Source organism: Pomacea canaliculata, linkage group LG3 (assembly GCF_003073045.1).
Source record: "Pomacea canaliculata isolate SZHN2017 linkage group LG3, ASM307304v1, whole genome shotgun sequence".
Taxonomy (NCBI): domain Eukaryota; kingdom Metazoa; phylum Mollusca; class Gastropoda; order Architaenioglossa; family Ampullariidae; genus Pomacea; species Pomacea canaliculata.
The window spans coordinates 29,471,834-29,482,188 of record NC_037592.1 but is presented as its reverse complement, the minus strand read 5'-3'; positions in this window follow the sequence as shown (position 1 = coordinate 29,482,188).

Genomic DNA, 10,355 nt, shown 5'->3' with positions numbered 1-10,355 from the left:
AGAACGTGAAAGTGTGACTTTTATCGACCTGTTCAAGATAATTTTTAAAATGTTTGGAGTGAAGCGCTGCAGGCTTCTTCGGCATCATAATGGATGAGTGAATATCTGCGAGGAATTCGCGGAAAGGAGGCTCTACTTTCAGACTGAGGACTTTCTTGGCAAGACAGAGGTGTGGGTAACACGGGAATCCGTTGACAACTTCCCACCATGTTTTCCTCGCAGATATAAGAGAATCGGTTTTTTTCTTTCGGTCGTTTTATTAAACAGTCATTAAAACAGTATTTTTTAAAACTCCTTTTTCCGTTCATCCCCGCCATGAGTTCACCTTTTTAATCCGATACCTTCGTTTCTCATTCTCCACTACCACCTGATTGTTCGTATCAGTTTTCGTCTGCCTGCTTGTTTGCCACCTGCTGACCATCTTAAGAAAACTGAATACATTTTACAGAAGCTGACTGACAGTTTGAATCCTCATCAACAATTTTTTTAAAGGCAACAGACCATCAAACTCAAACGTGGGAAAAAAAACTATTGTCAGAGGAAGTGCTTTCATCGTCCTGCTGGTCCAAACGGCTAGGCAAAGTTGCCATAAAACAAAACTGAGTAATTAAAATTAATTATTAATTCCCCTAGAGAAAAATCTATGGACCTCATCAAACATGTCATGCGCAGCGCAATCTTAAGTACAATGTTCTCTCTTTCCACTTGTTAGGGGCTTTTGTTTGCTCTTCTTGTTTCTTTATGTCTCCCTCTTGTTTCTATCGTGACCTTTGAACTCTTCGACGTTTGGCTTTTAGAAGTATTCCCTTTGAGAAGAAAAAACTCTAAATAAAGTGGCACGGGAGACACTTTATTTCTTCTTTGCGATTCCAAATATCGTTTTTTAGAGTGTTTTTTCTTATTTACTGGGCTACAGTGCCCTCCCTCGACAACAGACTGAGAGGGCTTCCTCAGCAAATTCTTTTCGGTTATCTTTACGGTATTATAGCGGTGAACGACCTACCTCCACTTCTCCACCTTCTCCATCATGACTTCCTTAGACCATGAACAGTTTGTCCTCTTGGGACAACTGCATTTAGCTGTGTTTAGTGTTTGGCAGACCATGATTAAAAACTGTCATTCGATATTGTCTGCAAAGATATATCATAATGCCAACCCTTCCGTCGACTGCCATCAATGTTGTTTCCTTTGAAATACAACCTTTTCTTGCCAGCCTACGTTTCTGCCTCAAGCCTTTCGTTGGTTCCTTGGGAATCAAATTCTTCTCTTCTCTTTGTCATGTTTTTAAAGTTTTGTTATGATGTTCATAAACGATGGGACTCCTGTCACGGTCCTTTCCATGATGATTTCTGATGCTGCTTCTTGTCTCAAACTTTGTTTATATCTCTGCTGGTTTACTCGAATTAGCTTCTCACATTCTTTGTTTTCCCCATCTTGGTGTAGTTCAATTTTTTACAGCTGTAAGTTTCTTTTTTAAATATATGAGTCTTTTTTGATGTATTGGTGGACGGTGTGCTTATTTCCAGCAGGAAAGAAAACCCGTTATCCTGATGCTAATGGAAAATTTTAATCCCTCCTTTCTTCGGGAAGCAATAACCCTTTAAAAATGAAAAAAATATTGTATTGTAATAGCTAAAAGATACTTCTAGCTAATAAAAAAATGAGTGTTTTTAGATGGCTGTAAGAAGTTTCTTGCCGCCGTCTGCCTATTTCCATCTTAGTGCCAGAAGGTTATCATCCTTCCTTTATACAGCCCGACTGAAATTCTTCCAATCTTCCGTATTATTGAGTCTTTTTCCTTCGGGGTCACGTGTAGGTTTGAGGAAAGGTGTAAGAAATACTTCAGTGGTGAATTTTACCAATTTATACGTAATTTTATTTCAATTTGGTTTCTTTTCTGATTAAATTCCTTATCGAAAGGTGAATAGAAGAGCCAGGTGATCGACAGACTTTCAGTTTTCACATTGCAGACAGTGAACACTTGTTTTTTTTAAAAAAGAATTTCCTCTTGTTATATGTGACGGACTATGACCTCAACTTTTCTTAATATTGATGAATTTGTCACTGATGTCAGAAGGTAGTTTTTTGGGTTTTTTTTTTTTTTGGGGGGGGTATCATTTGTTCTTTTCATCTATACTCAAAACCGTTGTTCTGTTTTCTTACCGTATTTTAAACTGTCATATACACACTTCTCTATGTCCAAATCCACTTGTCTATGTTGTGTGTGGCTGAGTAGTGTTACATCAGCCAAATTAGAAAATACTTTTACTCTGGTCACATTTGTCTGTCTTTTGTTTGTTTTTGTTTTCTTCTTGTAGCATCCTATTTTCTCTGACCCTCTGCCGCTCTATCAACGCTGTCTCGCTGTCCTCTTTCTTTCTTGCCTCCCAGTTTCCTGGCATATCTTTGTTAGTTCCAAAAAAAAAAGCCCCAAAACAAAACAAATCACCCTTCAGACGGCCTTCAGGGAAGTAATTTCTTCAGCCATTCAGCCATGTTTACGAAGGCTGTGTATGACTATCCCTGTCAGTGACCGGTGCTCACCCCTGTCTCACCACAAGTAGTCGCTGGTGTTCTACAGACTTTTACTGCCATTCTCTAGACCTTCGCGAGACTATGGCTCCATAATGCACGCCTCGTGTCGTCCTGTCGGTCCTTGGAAATTACAGGCGATTCGTCAACCAGGTCCCTTGTATACTTAGAGGTATTTTTAGCATCGATTTTAAGGAAACCTTGAATTTTTCAAAGGCAATACACAAAGAGCACCGGTTCGAAACCTATGTAGCGTAACAAGCCTTTCTCGGTGGACAGCTGTCGAAAATTGGTACCTGAATCCACTGGGAAGGTGAAAGTTGGATGGTTGAGGAAGGTAAGTCAACAAGTGAGGAGATATGGGCCTCGTCCTCTGCTGCATCGAGTGCGGGGGAAAGTTTCCTACAGGTGATCTCCAGGAACCTTTTTACGAAACCCGAATTCTGCCAGGACCAGATGGGAAATACGTCTTGTTTCTGAACTTGTAAAGCAGTCTCCTGACCCAGCAGACACTACTTCATGTTTCTTGACCCCAGAACACCTTTGCCACCACTTTATAACTACGAGTCCATGGGGAAAAACACCATCTGCTGTGTCTGGACAGCGCTTTCGGAGAAAAGACTTTTGTCCTTTAATTCTGCTCCAGACACAAACCTTGTACGTCTTTAAGGCCACAGTTGGAGGTAAATTCATAGCAATAAACTTGATAGACTGTGATGTAGACACCCTTGCTGGAAACATCAAAGAGATGCTACTGTCAGTAGTCCATGAAGTACGAGGGCGTCAAATGAAGAAGAAACAACCCTGGGTCTATGTGACCAGAGTAGGGCCGTGAAGAAAAAAAGGAAAAGCAAGCCAGCGATAGCTTATAAACACAAAGAAGTGAACTGTATTATCAAGAAGGGATGAAGGCAGATAGGGAGAACTGGGTTAGGAGCCACTGTCGGACCAAAGAGGAGGGAATGGCACGGGTGACAATAAAAAGGCCAAACAACTACTAAACACCCTCTCCAAGATATGTTTAACCAAGACCTCACTCATCAAAGACAGTAATGATTGGCTTCTGGCAAAAAGCATCGATGTACTTAACCCGGTTAACAGAATATCGAAAAGGTTATCGTTCAAGTCATCGAAGCGTTAAATAATATCTCGATGAGTACTGGTGGAACTTACTTTTTATCCGACAGTAGGCCACGCCAATAGTGGCTACTATCACCGGTGCTGTTCAACGTCTTCTTGGACAACATAACGCGTGAAACCCTCCACGACCACCACACTTCCATTTCCTTCGGTGGAAAGCCGATTTGCAACCTGCAGACGACATCGATCTGGTAGCAGGAACTAACAGAGAGCTGCAAGACCTTTCCAACTGACTGACAGTTCAAACGCATTTGGAACGAAGACCAGCTCTGACAGGAGTAAAGTTATAGTCGATGGCAACAACAAAACGGATACCTACATGAACCGCTCAAGAAGGTAAACATTTGTAAGTACTTGGAGCCACCCTCTCCAATGATGGAAGCTCCATAACAGATAACCGCATCGGATTGCGACAGCAACAGCAGCAATGTCTAGTCTGGAAACATCAAAGAGGTGCTACTGTCAGTACCCCAGGAAGTGCTCCATAGTACCGATCTTGCTTTACGGATGTGAAAAGTGGACTGTGCTTTCCGATACGGAGAGGAGAATTCAGGCATTCGAGAACTAGTGCCAAGGATGCTGTTTCAGATATCGAACAGGGAACATAAAACAATGACTATGTAGGAAGAAAATCGCCATATTTGTAGAAAATTAGAAACCCCTACTCCAAACAATCAAGCGGCGTAATCTGGTCTGGTTTTGCCATGTGACCCGGCTCTTTGTCAAAGACTGTCCTTCAAGAAACCTTTAATAAGGTGGACCCCGCAATGACCAAAAGAAAAACTGACTTACAAGGAGCGGACTGGATGTCATGTGCATGACTTTCTTTTGTTTCCTTTTTTTCTTTTTTCTTTTTCTTTCTTTTTTTTTTTTTTTATATCTCCCATAACAGGGGGAAAGTGATGGGCCTTGTCAGTGGCTGCATTCGTGTGTTTGGTCCCCCCAACGACCAGTAACAGTCAAGGGACGAGGTACTTACAGTTGCCCTAGTGCAATGACTTACTCTCCGCTTCACACCAACGGACCACCGGATTGCAAGATTAAACGGTAGCTTTTTATTTATTATATTAGTGTTCTTGCCGTAAAAGCTTACTTCTAACACTTCTCTCAGTTTAGCCCAGCAAGTAATGTTTTGTTCGTGTCCTGTTATTACACCTGCGCCCTGCTCACATCTTTCAACCTGAATCTTCACTTCTATGTGTTCCTCTAGCACTTGCTGTTAGCTCCTGTTGAACACCTCTCACGCCTTTCAGGCTCAGGGATCACCTCTGACTTCGTTTTTCCTGTTGCAGTGTCTAGTGGTTTCATGTCTTCAATTCAGCCTTGCATCCTTGTCCTTGCACATTTTCTCTTAAATATGAATGACCTCTGCAAGTAGAGGCTCCTGTAAAACCGTCACTACATCTTAAATTTTCTTTCTCCGGAACATGCGCTGAAGACAGCAGTTTTGAGTAGTTTGTAACTTTTCCAACGTTTATTTTTCTTTTCTCTCTCTCTCTCTCTCTCTCCCTTCCTTCCTCTTTCTCCCTTTCTCTCTCCTTTCTCTCTTTCTCTTCGGATCTGTGGAAGGTAAAACACATTTTATCCACAACTTTTCTTTATTTGATGATTTAAGACATAAGTGTCCAGTGGGAATAAATATGTGCTATACTGATAGTTTGAAAAAATAATAATAAATGCAACATTTGTAAAGCGCATACTCGCACTCCTGAGGAGTAGCTCTTAGCGCTTAACACCAAGGATGAACATGGAGAGTATACGAGGGACAGGAAAACAAACAATAACATATGAACTTCAAAAGAATAAACAACTGTACTAAACGAGAAATAAAATAAAATATAGAAAACACAAAGAGGAATCACATAGCAGGAACAAGAGCTGAGAGTAAAATGATATTGCAAAAAAGAGGGTGTGAAAAGGACTAGCATTATGGGAAGGTTGTTAGAGTAAAGTTTTACAAAAACTAACGAATACTGATATCTAAATCGTTACATTTACTGCGTAGAAGTGTGATGCTACACATTCTGGCGTATCTAAGTTCATACATCTATGTTTTGTAGCTTCTAACTAAAAAGCCTTTGACCTGTTTCTGTGATTAAAGTGTGACTAAACTCAAATCATTCTCTGAACTATTTTTTGAGTTTCTAGACTTTTGTCACAGAGATGGAGAGCCTTTGTTGGTTCACCACTCTCTACTTGCGCAGCTCAGCTGTGACATTAACGCATGGAGACAACGAAGTGGAAGAGCGTTTACCAACCACTTGATCAAGGTTGTGAAAAGCAGTTCCGAAAAAAAGGACAAAATTTGCCACGATGAACCTGGTGTATGTGATGTAGACCCTCGCTGGAACATCAAAGAGGTGCAAATGTCAACAGCCTGGAGAGCAGAGTCCACGTGTCACATCCTTAGATAGGATCGGCCACTTACGGGACTTGTACAGCTTGTGCAATGTAGACTAAACAGGATCTGCATACCATAGTCATAAGATAAAGTTCATTACCAAGTTCAAGCTGTATATACTGCCTGTAGTGCCGATCCTACTCTAAGGATGTGACACTGGGACTCTGCTCTCCGACACGGAGGAGAATCCAGGGTTTTCAGAACGTGCCTGGGGCGGCTGTCCGGTTCTCATAGCCCCATTACACCTGACTAACGAAAATGATTCTGAAATAAAGTATAAACTACACACTCGTTGTGACTAGGTTTGATTAAATATTCACACCCAATCGGATATAATTATTTAGAATTTAGACTGGGCGATTATGCATTACAAATGACTGGAAGATTCAGATTAGATGACATGTGAGAGACAGACTGCGAAATTCACACGCCGCAATGTTGCATACAGCTATTTCGCACATTTATCCCACATACACACGAAATCATGATATTATCTCACGCTTAATGTCAAAATACAGACAATATTGCCCTTTATATGCAGACAAATGTCAAGGAGTTAATGTAATCCACAAATTTGCGATAAGACTGACTACGAAAAATATAAAAGTTGACAGCTGATCATGTTCAATTTCGAATTGGGTTTAATAATTCATATTTAGACTTACCAGCTCATGTAAACAATCAGTTGTTGCCTTCCTAAACTTATTATAAGACGTTGTTTTCGCTCCGTATAAGCAGCGTATAAAAGTTCATACTGGTGTTGTTGAAAGGACGTGGATCTGACTCTGACGCTGGCCATCTTGTTCGGTTACCTTGCTTTAGTCATCAAACACTTCAACTTCATTTTGACCAAAGTATCGATCTTTCCATCGACATCGTGTTTAACAGATCAATCTCGATGAAAAATATGTTTTGCAATTCGACTCTCCACATATGATTCTGCAAAGATATACTGAATGAAAATGGGTTTTAGTCCCACTTTTGAAAAATCTCCTAGTCTCTCTGCTCGCTTACTTTAGTTTTATCTAAGTCTAACCTTCAGCAACTTTTTCTGGATGTCAGATGAAGAATGTTTAATTGATTTTCGAAGACAGCGACAGTTGTTGCAAAAGAGTAAAGTCTATTGAAAACAAACAAAGTTGTATCTGTGGGAGTTAAGGAGATCCCAGTTTGCTCTGGACAGTATGACCTGAGCTAGTGAGTTATAAATAATGAGAGTGTTGGGCTGAGGATACAACCCTGCTCAGCCCTTGTAGGGTTCGTAGAACTAGAAAGTTTGATTGCAGTCTAATACATGCCTTAACCATATCATACCTTTCAATGATGCCCTCAGACCATTTGTGACAGCACCTGTCATAACCCTGATCTTGGACACTATCTTACGCCTTCTGAAAGTCATTTGAGTGCACAAAAAGTTTTCTATTATAGGCAAACTGCTTCTCCACTTAAGCATATAATGTAAAAATACGGTCTACAGTTTAATAGTTTCTACAGTTTAATATCAAAAGTTGTGCTTCCTCTTACAATTGCTTGTCTTCTTCCACCCAATCTAGTCTTTTCTGTAAAATACTATAAAACCTTACTTATTAATGTTTGTTAGGAATGTCTCTATATTTACAGAATTATTGGGTAACCTTCTTATTCACGCGCGTATACAGTGATCGCGCTTACAATATCTGAACTTTCAGAAGAAGGTAAACTTTATAATCATATTAATCACATTTAGGTTTGTAGGTCCGTGTATCTTTTGATCCATGCGTTTGTTTTTCAAGACTGGACATAAAAAAACGCACTAACTTTCTTTTTTGTTACACTCGTAAATAAAGATTTGTCATCATCTCTCTCTCTCTGTGTTCCTTACCTTTTTTGTCTTTGTGAGGAGTGGAGGGGCACAAAAGATGTTCTTGCATCCCTCAGAATATTTTAGAACGGTGCCTGCACCCTTACCAAACTTCTTTCCTCCACCCACCAGTTCCTACGTGACTGTCGCACTAATATCTTAGGAATGACTTTTTCTATAACATTAAGTCTCGCGGCATCATGATGTTAGTAAGCAAAAAAGGAAAACAAACTATTGCAAAACAGCGCATAGGTCGGCTCGGGTAATTAAAAACTAATTCTAAATATACTATTTTGACACCAGATGGAGCCTGTACTGAGTGTGCTGCTGAAATATGGGGGCTGGAGGAAGAAGCAAAGGAAATAAAACTTTCACCTTTTACAATAAAACGCCTTTGTCTGATGTACGCAAGCCGGGTAGATATCCCTTACATATCACAGCTACTGGCTGAGGCTAGTCAGTCGTTGCCTAGAAACAGGTTAAAAAGGCAGGCACGAGATGTTGCTTGTAAACATCCAGCAAAACTTACTTTTTAACGCAAACCTTTCTAATGACAATGGCCCTTTGGTGTACATGTTACATCAGGGAATAGGGGCTAATAGCGGTTTTAAGTAAGAATTCAAGATCGACTTATGTTCTATGCAAAAATGACATTCATCTTCAAAGACAGTGATATATGTCTGGTTTTTGTCTCTGTCTGCTCCCCACACATTCATTCTCTCTCTCTCTCACCTTTGTTTAAAAAAACTGGTCGAGTAGCAGTTTTTCACTGTTGTCCAGACCTCTCACTGGCGCCATGTTGTAAAAGTTCACTGAAAAGTTTACGAGTCTTCTTATCGTTAAGTGCTTATGTATAGGCTGAAAGTAGGGATACGTGTATCAGGGTATCTTTTACCTTATCTCTTCCCCGAATAATAATTTATTTAGATGTATGCATTTTCATCACTTAAGATTTTATCATGGAATATTTATTTCTTATTTTCGAAGTTATCGTTTTCAGTTGCTAATAAATGTAAATGTGTCGAGGACGTGCGCGTGCGTTCGTTTCAACGCTTGTACGTGAACTCTAATAAGAGATGGCTGTTCCAACAAACAAAGAAAAATAAGAAAAAAAAAAAGTGGATATGCCGTTAAGCGCGTGCCTGCAGTTAGACTCTGAGAGACATCCTGACTTGCGCTAGACGATAATCCGCTGTGAATAATGGTCCCATCTGGGTTCCCACAGATTCTTTGTCATCACCTTCTGTGCGTCATCAAGACCCGAGGAGGATGAAAGCTACTCGGGGATAAGTCGCTCCAGAAATTTCTCAGGAGCCAGGCAAGACTCAGAGTCGTGACGGGAAAGGCGTCCTGCAGTGCGGTCCAACGGTCTTTTTGAAGCCGTGCAGTCAGGGGGAAAGAACTCTGCTGCAACAAGCGACGGGGGAGCGACTGTCTTCCCTTCGCTTACCATTGGCAGATCAAAGCCATTGCGTGTGGCATGATATTCACTGTTGGCGACAGTAGGAGATGAAGCAGAGGGGACACGTTGTGCAGATATTGAGTGAAGGTTTCTTGCAAGGTATGTGTCATGCCATGCGTGCAGTCGCTGGTGTCACAGCCAACCGTCAGTGCAAAATGTAAAAGCAAAATCAACTTACGAAAATTTGTTTCGAATGTGGACTCACGAACGATAAATAAAAGGGTTACGACCTTTGAGGGTCACGTACTGGCTACGACAACGTCTAATGATACATTATATACATAATTACTTAACATTTGTAGTCGATACTGTATTCGCATTCGGAAATCACACGATTCTGTGGGCATCAGGTCAAAGGTCATGGATCCACGAACTCGCTTTTCGAGTTAATCCAACCCATACATAATAGAAAGTAAGTATTTTATATCAACAAAACTGAACTAAAGAGAGTAACATCAGTAATTTTATAAACATAACTTTTTGATAATATCAGAACATATTTAGCTGGTATTTGCCAATAAAATCCGGAAGAGTTTAAATACAGTTTTTTCGACCGAGCTTAACAACTTTTTCCTTTCAGAAAAAATCTCTGTCTTCCATTATGACCAAAGATCCTAATGTCAGTGCAAACATTTACGTACGAGACAGCTTCGATCGTGTCCGTTATACTTAATTAATAAATGTACATTTTTTCTAATGTGATTTGATGGAGGAGGTTGCGGATGAGCGGTGAAGGCTATTTTCTGGTGACATGACGGTCTTGTGATTAATTTATGTTCGTTTTGTTTTCTCACTCCTCTCCTGCTTGTGTCTGTGCGGGTGACATGATGGCCAGGGCCCCGCGCATGCGTGACAGTGGGTTATGTCTCCCTCTTAAATACCCTTATGCTTACTGCTGCCTTTCAGTAGTTTTAATTGCTGGAGGGTCACTTACCGCAGAGTCAAACTAATGAAGAGTTTATTTCACATTACGAAATATC